This window comes from Ahaetulla prasina, chromosome 1 (genome assembly GCF_028640845.1).
Source record: "Ahaetulla prasina isolate Xishuangbanna chromosome 1, ASM2864084v1, whole genome shotgun sequence".
NCBI classification, from domain to species: domain Eukaryota; kingdom Metazoa; phylum Chordata; class Lepidosauria; order Squamata; family Colubridae; genus Ahaetulla; species Ahaetulla prasina.
The window spans coordinates 285,061,654-285,072,925 of record NC_080539.1 but is presented as its reverse complement, the minus strand read 5'-3'; positions in this window follow the sequence as shown (position 1 = coordinate 285,072,925).

The following is an 11,272-nucleotide window of genomic DNA, read 5'->3' as shown; positions in this document are numbered from 1 at the left end:
ACACCTTTGACCTTGCCTGAGGTTTCTCTTCCTTTCCCCTGGAACTGCCAACAAATGAACATGGAATTTTCTACAGCAAAGAAAACATGTGCTTCAGCCCTGAACTATTGCCCTTCCAGATCAATAATGTTGAATAATAATTCTAAAATCCAAGGCATGAAATGAATCTTTGTTCTGTCCCTATTATAAATGACAACTTTTTTCCTTTTTAACATTCAGAATCCAGGCTCAGGTTTTGAAGCTGAGTAAAAACCAGGCCATGAAGCAAACCAGCCATTCCGAAGTAAGATGTTCCATTGTTTCTCTATTCCATGTTTGCTTTTCCAATTCTGATGATACATTCCAGAAACACTGTTCATACTTTGTCCTCCTGAGCTGTTATTTGGGAGGAGAGATTTTCTCTTCAACACCATTTCTGTAAGCATGTAGATGTATCATTCTTGTTTTCAAGGGACCATCTCTGCTCCAACCCTGCCTTCAATCAGTCTTCTGAATTCATTATTATACTGTGGATAGCACATTTTCATTTGTCCCTCAGTTTTCTTCGGTTTTTTTCTGGTTATGGAGGTTCTTGCCAAGGTGATTATGACTGCCATAGCATTTATTTTCATCAACTCTGGAAAGCCCCCTATCCACTACAGGTGGTTCTCAACTTATAGAATAGAATAGAATAGATTTTTTTTTATTGGCCAAGTGTGATTGGATACACAAGGAATTTGTCTTGGTGCATATGCTCTCAGTGTACATAAAAGAAAAGATACGTTCATTAACAATTCTAAGGTATAACATTTAATGATAGTCATAGGGTAACATAAGCAATCAGGAAACAATATAAATATAAATTGTAAGGATACAAGTAACAAAGTTATAGTTATACAGTCGTAAGTGGAAGGAGATGGGAACGATGAGAAGATTAATAGTAATGCAGCCTTAATGAATAGTTCAACCAACCGTTGTTCAACCAACCAACCTCCAACCATCCGTGCAAAACCTCCAACCAGCCAATGTTCAACCATCCATTTTTCAACCAACCATTGCTCAACCAACCATCCTCCAACCACCCATCGTACAACCACCCAACCTCCAACCACCCATTGTACATAACCCCCAACCAACTATCATTCAAAACTAGGTACACATGCCCCTTACTTCTTCTACACCAAACACTGCTGATCTTAAATGCAAATTAATAAATGCAAGGAGCATTGTAAACAAATTGCCTGAATTTATCCTCTTGTTAAACATTGGTACATTTGATATTATATTTGTTTGCGAAACATGGTTGAATTCATCCCTCTCTGACTCCATTATTTCAAATGAAGAGTATCACATTTTTCGATCAGATAATGAAACCGGCAGAGGAGGTGGAGTGGCTATCTTTTACAAAAAGTCACTGAATCTAAACAATATTCAAATTGCACATAAACTTTCTCTTCCTGAAACTATTGTATGTGACTTGTCCCTTAACATCACACTTTGATTCTTACTATGTTACAGAGCCCCTGAGTATGACATCGCTCATGCAAACATGTTAACCACACTGCTAACATGGGCTACTTCTTGCCCATATCCTTTCATCTTCCTGGGTGACCTTAATCTACCTTTTATTAACTGGATAACAAATGAATGTACAGCTGAACCCATCCATACTACACTATACAAAGCTGTTACAAACCTAGGTCTCAAACAGCTAGTAACTAACAATACAAGACTCAACAACTGCCTCGACCTCATCTTTTGCAATAACACTAACTCAATTTATGGACTACAAATAAGAGAACCCTTTTCCAACAGCGACCACAGCATGATAGACTTTTGTCTCAATATACGACCTTACAAAAATCATAATAATAATAGTATTCCAAACTACAATTTCAAAATAGCCAACTATGACCTTATAAACAACGACCTCTCATCTCTTGACTGGCAAAATCTGTTCTCAACCTGTATCACTGCTGAAGACCACTATAGAATTTTCCTACTTGTAGTTAATAGAGTCATTAAACTCTACATACCACAAACCACCACCAAAATAAATTAAAAACAAAAACAAATTACCCATATCAATAAAAAAGCTGCAATCCAAAAAAAAAATCCCTCTGGAGAAGAAACAAAAAGGGCTATGTAGCAAATTTCAAAAACCGCTACAGAAATATATGCAAACAAATAAAAACTGAATGCACCAATTATCACACCAAGCAAGAAGAAGACCTTCTGCGCACAAATTCCAGTTGTGCTTTCTATAATTTTGTGAACAACAAACTTAAAGACTCGAGATCCATCCCACCACTAAAAGAATCTAACGGCAAAGAATGTAATGATGAAACAGTTAAAGCAAACCTCTTTAATGCATTCTTTGGTCAGTCTTTGTTAACAGTAATGGCTCATACCCGACATTCCCCAATTGTACCAATCATACCAACAATGAGTTCAACGACCTAACACATATAGACTTCACAGAAGGTAATGTTGAAAAAGCTCTTCACAAACTGAAACCATCCCTATCTATTGGACTGATGGACTATGTGCATACTTCTTAAAAAAAACTTCCATTAATATAGCAGAACCCCTAAGCATAATCTTTGAAAAAGCTTTCACGACCAGTTCCCTTCCCAAACTTTGGTCACTAGCCACAGTCATCCTTGTCTTCAAAAAAGGAGACCCCAACCTAGTTGAAAATTACAGACCAATCTCTCTATGCTGCATCACCTGCAAAGTAATGGAATCTATCATCAACCAATCCATTAACCTCCACTTAGAAACAAACAACCTACTCTCTAATAAACAATTTGGTTTCAGAAAAAATCTATCATGTAACTTACAACTTCTTCACTGCAAAAACATATGGGCTACAAATCTTGATCAGGGCAATGCAATAGATGCAATCTACATAGATTTCTGTAAAGCTTTTGACACAGTAGTACATGATAAACTTCTCATAAAACTAAAATCCTATGGCATTTCAGGATCCCTCCACAACTGGATAACAGCTTTCCTATGAAACAGACAACAAGCGGTCAAAATTAGCAATGCTCTATCAAATCTTGTTCCTGTCAAAAGTGGCATTCCCCAAGGTAGGGTTCTTGGACCAACACTCTTCATATTATACATTAATGATCTCTGTGACCATATCACAAGTAATTGTGTTCTCTTTGCTGACGATGTCAAACTATTTAACACCACCAACAATACAACTACCCTTCAAAAAGACCTTGACTTTGTATCTGAATGGTCTAACTTAGCAACTCCAAATCTCAATCAGCAAATGCTCAGTCTTACATATTGGGAAAAAAAACCTAAACACTAAGTACAAGCTTGATGGACATTACCTTACAGATGACCCCCATCCTGTTAAAGACCTTGGAGTTTTTATATCAAATGATCTAAGTGCCAAAGCCCACTGCAACTACATCGCAAAAAAGGCTCTAAGAGTTGTAAACCTAATCTTGCGTAGCTTCTTCTCCAAAAACACTACACTACTAACCAGAGCATATAAAACATTTGCTAGACCAATTCTTGAATACAGCTCGACTGTCTGGAACCCATATCACATTTCTGACATCAATACAATTGAACGTGTCCAGAAATATTTTACAAGAAGAGTTCTCCACTCCTCTGAAAACAACAAAATACCTTATGGCACCAGACTTAAAATCCTGGGTTTAGAAAATTTAGAACTATGCCGCATTCGACATGACCTGAGTTTAACTCATAGAACCATCTATTACAATGTCCTTCCTGACGAAGACTACTTCAGCTTCAATCGCAACAATACACGAGCACATAACAGATTTAAGCTTAATGTTAACCACTCCAATCTTGATTGCAGAAAATATGACTTCAGTAACAGAGTTGTTAATGCTTGGAATGCACTACCTGAGACTGTGGTCTCTTCCCAAAATCCCAAAAGCTTCAACCAAAAACTATCTACCACTGACCGCACCCCATTTCTAAGAGGTCTGTAAGGGGCGTGCATAAGAGAACAAGCGTGCCTACCGTTCCTGTCCTATTGTTTCCTTTCGTTATATCCAATTAATATAGTTATTACATACTCATACTTATGTACATGCTTATATATTGCATAGTTATTTCATGCTTATGCTTATATATACTGTGTGACAAAATAAAATAAATAAATAAATAAAAGTTTGACAGTGTTGAGGGAATTATTTGTTTAGCAGAGTGATGGCGTTCTAGAAGAAACTGTTCTTGTGTCTAGCTGTTCTGGTGTGCAGTCCTCTGTAGCGTCATTTTGAGGGTAGGAGCTGAAACAGTTATGCCCACAATTATGTCCACAATTGAGATCAGAATTCCCATTGCTAAGTAAGGAAATTGTTCGGTCAGACATGACTGATTTTACAACTTTTCTTTGCTACTGTTAGGTGAATCACTGCACCTGTTATGTGGACCATGCAGTTATTAAGAGAATCTGGCTTTCCCCATCCCCTTCCGCGCATGTACTTTGCTTGTGTGCGCATCTTCTGCACATGCACCTGCCCTCAAAAATGTGGCTAAATAGCGGCGGGGCAGGTGGACGGGCCCATGTGTGATCTCCACTACCGGTTCGTCCAAACTGGTCTGAACTTGCTGAATACCACTACTGAAGTGCTTGAATTTGATCAAATGACCAAATATTGTGGCGATCGTAAGTATGAGAACTGGTTGTAAGTAACTTTTTTTCAGTGCTGTTGTAACTTTGAAGAATTGCCAAACACATGATTGTAAGTTGAGGATGACCTGTGCAAACATTCTTTTAGGAGATGTTATACAATCAGTTCACTACTGGTTGAACCTCTGGTCCAACTGGTAGAGACCCAAATCTTTAATTGCTTTGCATATTTTTCTCCTTCTGTCCTTCCTAGCCTGGTTTGTTCTACTTCCATATTATTCAGCTCAGTTTTCCTACCTATATTGCAGATGCAGCCGCTACAACTAATAATGGTGCGCCTCCATCAAGCTGTTATTTCAGTAAAAAGTTGCCTATTCATCCAATGTGTGAGAAAACAGTGACATTTAGAAAACTAAATAAAATCTTTGTATTAAATAAATAAAATCATATTACACACATGAATAACTGGTGTTAAAGTAAACAAGTCACTACTTGCTCCATGTGATAATGGGGGCGGCAGTTGATTGAATTTCTCACAACACAAAGAAAGATTATGTGGAAGCTGGTGCAGAATTTCATCCTGTTTAAGCTGTGACCAAGCCCAGCCATGACTTAACGATAATAATAATACTAAATAAAATAATAATAATGACCAGTCAATTGCAAAGGCACCTTTATTTGGAACAGATTGCATCCTGTGACAAAACCTTTAACACCATCAAACAACAACATCAACCTGGCCGAGGTCCGTCCTTCCTTCCTTTCTTCCTTCCAATAGCACTTATTATTATTATTATTATTATTATTATTTATTGGATTTATAAACCGCCCTTCTCCCGAAGGACTCAGGGCGGTGTACAGCCAGGATAAAAAAGAACAATATACAGTTAAAATACAATTAAAAAACTTATTATACAGTATGGCCAAAATAATTAAGAATTAAGAATCTAAAAACCCCAATTAAAACCAGAAAAAAAAATTTAAAATTTAAAATTAAACAATTTAAGAAAGCCCCGCACGAACAAACAAATATGTTTTCAGTTCGCGGCGAAAAGTCCGAAGGTCAGGAATTTGACGTAAACCAGGGGGGAGTTCGTTCCAAAGAGTGGGGGCCCCCACAGAGAAGGATCTTCCTCTGGGGGCCGCCAGCCGACATTGTCTGGCGGACGGCACCCTGAGAAGGCCCTCTCTGTGCGAGCGTACGAGTCGGTGGGAGGCATGAGGTAACAGAAGGCGGTCCCGTAAGTACCCAGGTCCCAAGCCATGGAGCGCTTTAAAGGTGGTTACCAAGACCTTGAAATGCACCCGAAAGGCAACAGGAAGACAGTGCAGTCTGCGCAGGAGAGGTGTCACATGTGAGCTACGCGTGACTCCCTCTATCACCCGCGCAGCTGCATTCTGGACCAACTGAAGCCTCCGAGTGCATCTCAAGGGGAGCCCCATGTAGAGAGCATTGCAATAATCCAGGCGGGAGGTAACCAGAGCGTGAGCGACTGTGCATAGGGCATCCCGATCAAGGAAGGGGCGCAACTGGCGCACCAGGCGAACCTGGTGAAAGGCTCTCCTGGAGACGGCCGCCAAATGATCTTCAAACGACAGCCGTGCATCCAGGAGAACACCCAAGCTGCGCACTCCCTCCTTTGGGGCCAATAACTTAGACTTATATATCACTTCAGAGTGCTTTTCAGCCCTCCCTAACTTTACAGAGTCAGCATATTGCCCCCAACAATCTGAGTCCTCATTTTACCAACCTCAGAAGGATGGAAGTCTGAGTCAACCTTGAGCTGAGTCAACCCAGGACTGAACTCCTGGAATGAGCCATGAGTTAGCCGGCAGTATGGCATTCTAACCACTGGGTCACCATGGCTCTTTAATACAACTGAGTGAGTTCAGAATTACATTACAAGAAAAGCATTGTATTCTTATGTCCATAATAGAATACCTTATACTACTAGGCTTGGAATTCTTGGTTTGGATAGTTTAGAACTGTGACACTTGTGGTCAGACTTAGGTATTGCATACAAAATTGTACATAGTAACACTTTACCTGTGTGACTTTTAAAATTTTAATCATAATGTAATGCATGTGAACAACTGCTTTAAACTTAGTGCAAACTGCTCTAAACTCGATTGTAAAAAAAAGAATTGCCAAAGTCTGGCATAGCTTACCTGGTTCAGTTGTCTCAGCCAATTAATTTTCAGAGTTTTAATTCTAACTTAATTTCTGTGGACCTTACTCCATATTTAAGAGGTCCCTAAGGGGGCATGCATAATTGCACTGGCATGCCTATCTCCCAGTCACATTTTGGTGTTCTTATTTTCTTTCTTTGAATTTGTAATTTTTGTTTGATAAATGAATGAATGAATGAATGAATGAATGGCAATAGCACTTAGACTTATATACTGCTTCACAGTACTTTACAGCCCTCTCTAAGTGGTTTAAAGAGACAGCATATTTCTCCCAACAATTTGGGTCCTCATTTTACCCATCTTAGAAGGATGGAAGGCTGAGTCAACCTTGAGCCTGGTGAGATTCGATCTGCCAAACTGCTGGCAGCCAGTGATCAGCAAAAGTAGCCTGCAGTATTGCACTCTAAGCACTGTACCACTGTGGCTCTTGAATGAATAAATGAATGAATCAATGAAACAAACAAACAAACAAATAAAAACTGTTGTGATCCTTCCACCAGTGAACTCCCCATGTTGATGAAGAAAATTGCAGTGGAAATGGAATACAAAAATGGGAAAATGTGGCCATAATGAACCAAGCATATTATGGCTCCAGTTCCTTATATTTGGAGTCCCCTTCCTGGTATAATTGCCTGTGGATGAATGCAGCTAAAGGGAGAGGGAGCAGTGTTATAATGACATCTGAAAAGACAATAAACACAGAGGAAGTAAAAACAGCTTAATGGCTCTTAGCAGGCAGGAAATTCATTAGTCCCCAGAAAGATCTATAATAACTGCATTTTAGGTAGTTTTCAGAGTTCCAAAACTGTTTCTGTCTTTCAAAACACATTATAGCTTAGAATATGGTGTGATGCTTGCCATATACACTAAGCTATGATTAAGCAAACCACAGCACAATGTGTTTGCATTAGGTGAGATCCAGGTGAATCATCACTCATTAGCTTCTCTTAATAGTCCGCACAACATTATTTTATAGCAATTGCTTTCATTTAGAACATTTTCCTTTGGAGTAGTGTCACTTACTTATATACACAACATGACATCCTGCTTGAATACTATTGCCAATGTCCCTCATCACTGCTTGTCCTAACTAGCAGTATGGATGCAGTTTGATCAAAGTTGTAATTATCCTTGGTAAGCTTAATAGGAAGCCACAGTTTCATCCCTCATATTTTGATGGCCATTTTTTTCTTCAGTAACACAAGCCCTACATTGGGTAAGAAATTGTTTGTTTGTTTCCAGCTAATTTCAGCACTGATTTTACATAGATACAGGGATGGGCTCCTGGGGGTTCGGCAGATTTCGGGCGATCCTCTAGCCCTGGGGTCTCCAACCTTGGTCCCTTTAAGACTTGTGGACTTCAACTCCCAGAGTCCCTCAGCCAGCAAAGCAAAGCTTGCTGAGGAACTCTGGGAGTTGAAGTCAACAAGTCTTAAAGGGACCAAGGTTGGAGACCCCTGCTCTAGCCAACCCCCAAATAACACCCCTAGATGGCCACACCCACCCCGCCCCTCACACCCCACCCCTACCAGGAGTCTCCATGCAGCCTGTTCATCATTCCAAGAAAGTGCAGGGGCTGCACAGAGGGTCTGGGAGAGCAAAAAAATGGGCCTATCAAAGGTTCCAGAAGTCCAGAAACGGGCCTGTTTCTGGCCTTTTGAGGGCCTCTGGACCCCGGGGGAAGCTGTTTTCACCCTCCCGGAGGCTCAAGAAAAGGACAAAAGAGCCTGGGGACGGCGAAAGATGGGCCTCCCGAAAGTTCTAGAAGTCCAAAAACAGGCCTGTTTCTGGCCTCCGGAGGGCCTCGAGACCCTGGAGGAAGCCATTTTCACCCTCCCAGAGGCTCGAGAAAAGCCTCCAGAGCACGGGGAGGGTGAAAAACACCACCCTGTGGTGCAGGCGGCTGACTAGGCCATCCCCATCATGGCCACGCCCACCCAGCAACCGGGCAGCAAACCCGTTGCTAAAGGATCTGAAGTCAACCCCTGCATAGATACCTTAACCATTGAAATATATGACGGCAGCATGGTTACAAAGGGTGGGGTGAGGGAACTGGTTATCTATTTGGGGAACAGTTTGCCCCTAGATATAGGACTAGTTCCCTCCTTTTGATATTCAGGATCTTGTTCTAAAAAAATCTTTGGGGATTAAGAACTGTAGGAGAAGGTGTGTTGAAATAAGAGAGTTGCAAAATTTTATAATGGAATGTTTGTATTTTCAACTTCTTGTAAGTTTGTACTGGTTTGTTCTACAATGTAGTGATAATATATTATAGGATTTAAATGTGATTGAAGCTGCACAGAAGTCATAGTGTAAATAACATATTTTCCAAAATATGCTGTTTGTTAAGAAAAATTATAATATATAATATAACAACAGAGTTGGAAGGGACCTTGGAGGCCTTCTAGTCCAACCCCCTGCCCAGGCAGGAAACCCTACACCATCTCAGTCATTTATTTATTATTTATTATTATTAATTATTTATTGATTATGATTGGCTTGGTTTGCATAGGAAATATTGCTAATATTGTTCATACATGTCTGCAGAAATCTACCTAAACCATATTCACTATATCAGATTAGTCTTTTAAAAGCTGGTTATAACTGTTAATGATAGCAAATTAGAGCCAGAAGAACGTTATATATCCAATAGTGCTACAGGGGGCTGCAGTGTCTGGTAATCTCCTAAACATTGTTATTCTGCCACACAATCATCTAATGGAATTTCTAGGAATATTCATAGCTATTTAATAACTATATTAGAAGAGGTTAGCACAAAGGAAAAAGAATTACAACAGCAATACTTTGTGGAAGAAATTGTTTCCTAAAAATTTATATTTGCTTCAAGTAATTTCCCTCTTCAAGTTAAATAGGCTATCATGATGTAATTTGGGTATTAGGAAGTTTCCATTGAGACAATAGATCAGTACTGGCAAACCTTTTCGGCACTGAGTACTGAAACGGGAGCCCATGCCCACACCCGTGTGCCACAAACTTCAAGACCAGCCGCCTGGGGCGCATGTGGGCGTTCCTCCCACGCATGCAGATATTCCTCCCACACGGACTCAGCTCCTGCACACCCTCACTGCCCCAGAAGAGCAGCAGTCATGCCATTGACCCTTTGCTTAGCCAGTGCTATGAACTGTGAGTAGCTCTCTAGAGTTTAGGCAAGAGTTTGTCCAGCCTTATGTGAAGTTTCTTGTGGGTGAAGTCAGTATATCAAACAAGGAAGTCTGGACCAATCCACAGAAGTCACAGGAATCAATAGCTATTAACCTTTACTTTTATGTCATCTTTATTATTTTTATAAATAATTCGGGGAGGGGGGGAGTTTAACTAATGCTCCTTCCTCCTCCTATTTTCCCCCACAACCTTAACTCTGTGAGGAGCATTAGGATGAGGTAGAGTGACTAGGTCAAAATCACCCAACCAGCTTTCAGCTTAAGATGGCCCTAGAACTCATGGTCTCCCAGCATCTAGCGTGGTGCCTTAACCACTAGGCCAAACTGGAAGGCCATATGTAGGGAGACTATGGGCTTCTTTGTGCAGTTGGCTGTGAGACCATGAGTAGATAAGTTAGGGTTCTGATCCACCAGCACTGCATATATTATGTTCTTAACTAAGACACAGAATGCCAAACTAGAACAGAACAAATTAATGGAAATCATTGTAAACACCTATCCGATAAAGGACAGCGTTCATAACTTTTCTCATTTAACAGGAACCTGTGACCAAATGGAGTCCGAGGCCAACCTCCAAACATGATTTGTCCCTACTAAAAGAAATACCAGGAATTGTGAGATTTTGTGCACACAGGTTTGGAGAAATGCTGGGAAGTTAGCAGGCCTTTACAATACCTCACAGGGTCTCCGTATACTAATATAAGAATCCCTGTAATCATTTTCAGGAGGGGATATGAGGGGGAAGGTTAGTGTTTGAGATTGCAATCCAAAATACAGTCAGAACAGGTACTGGATAAAATAAAACTGTTTCCTGTTGTGTTTCTTTTCTATTGAAAATCTCTCTCCTCATCTCCCTTCCCAGAAGTGGGAAGAGAAGATGTTTAGTAGAGGATGTTCAATGGGAAAAAAAACAGCATGAAAAAAGAAATTAAGAATTCTCATTCTCTCCCTCCTTCCCCCCTCCTCTATTTTACCACAGAAAGTCCATGTTGTTATATTAAAAATTGTCCCCCTCAAAGAAAAACAGAATTTTCCTGATCTGATGGCAAAGTTGAAGGAATTATATAAGTAAATACAGGTAGTCCTTGACTTAAAACCGTTTATTTAATTACCATACAAAGTACTTAATTACCATACAATGCACTGAAAAAGTGACTTATGACTGTTTTTCACACTTTTGACTGTTGCAGCAACCCCATAGTCATGTGATCAAAATTTGGATGCTTGGCAACTGGCTCATATTTATGATGGTTGCAGTATCCTGGGATCATGTAACCTTCTGACAAGCAAA